Raw genomic sequence first — 1,647 nt, 5'->3', positions numbered from 1 at the left:
AATTTCCGCTGTACAGCAAAGTGATTCAGTTATACACATATATACAATCTTATAATATATTCTTTTCCATTGTGTTTTATCAGAGGATGCCGAATATAGTTCCCTGTGCTCTACAGTAGGAGCTTCTTGTTTCTCCATCCTGTATATAATAGTTTGCATCTGCTAACCCCAAACCTCCCACCCCACCCCTCCCCCACCCCCTCCCCCTTGGCAACCGCAAGTCTGTCCTCTGTGAGTCTGTTTGTTTCATAGATGAGTTCATTGTGTCGTATTTTAGATTCCACGTATAAGTGATATATGGTATTTGCCCTTCTGAGTTACTTCACTTAGTATGACAATCTCTAGGTCCATCCGTGTTGCTGCACGTGGCATGATTTCATTCTTTTGTATGGCTGAGTAGTATTCCATCGTATAGATCTGTACCACATCTTCTTCATCCGTTCATCTGCACATCTGTACGGTGGACATTTAGGTTGTTTCCATGTCTTGGCTATCGTGAGTCACGCTGCTATGAACACTGGGGTGCAGGTTTATCTTTCTGAATTATAGTTTTGTCCAGGTATATGCCCAGGAGTGGGATTGCAGGCTCATACGGTAACTCTATTCTTAGTTTTCTGAGGAACCTCCATACTGTTCTCCATAGTGGCTGCACCAATTTACATTCCCACCAACAGTGTAGGAGGGTTCCCTTTTCTCCACACCCTCTCCAGCATTTATTATTTGTAGACTTTTTTAAAGATTAAAATTTTTTTTTATTTTGAAGTATACTTGATTTACAATGTTGCGTTTCAGATGTACAGCAAAGTGATTGTCATATATACTTTTTCAGACTCTTTTCCATTATAGGTTATTACAAGATAGTGAGCAGAGTTCCCTGTGCTGTACAGTAGGTCCTTGTTTTTTATCTATCTTATATATAGCCGTGTGTATCTGCTAACCCCAAACTCCTAATTTATCCCTCGCTCCCCCACCTTTTCCTCTTTGGACATTTATTTCAAAAAGGGTTCATCATAGGACTCCTTTACATGGACTTGCCCTCCGGGATCTGAAATGCAGCCCAGCCCTGAGTGCTCTGAGCACGGGGACGGGACATGTGTTTGTTGGATGAACAATGGCCACACAAAACAAACTGTCGGTGAACAGTGCACTCTTCTCACTGAACCGTCTGGTCTACCCAGCCATTGGGAGGATGGCTGAGTAGCACCGAGATCAAGGTTCACTGACCCCACTGGGCATTCACAACCTGCACACCATTTTCAGTGGGTTTTCACCCCCGAGACGCCTATTAAAACACAAGTACTCCTGGGAGGACCCCATCCCAGCTCCTCACCTGTACCTACCTGGCCAGATGGCAGGCATCTGCCTGGGAGGAAGAGGCTGAATCCAGGTGGCAGACGGGGGGAGGACATCAGAGGAGATGCTGTCCACACCTGTTCCACGACGAGAAAATCCTCAGCCGGTCAGCGACCAGGTGATTTTGAAGAAATCGTTTCTCGAAACACCAGGAGGGTAAGAAGAGCTCCAGGTCAGATAGAAATGGGCTCGAGCAAAGTGGGAAAAATCAAGCAAAGAATGTTCACATACAAAAGGGTGCCTCTAACCCACGTCCACCTCAGGGGATTCAAAGACGAGGCCGATATTTTGAAA

Source organism: Grampus griseus, assembly GCF_964374135.1.
Source record: "Grampus griseus genome assembly, chromosome: 20".
Lineage (NCBI taxonomy): Eukaryota > Metazoa > Chordata > Mammalia > Artiodactyla > Delphinidae > Grampus > Grampus griseus.
The sequence above is the reverse complement of the archived record's forward strand: the minus strand, read 5'-3'. Positions refer to the sequence as shown.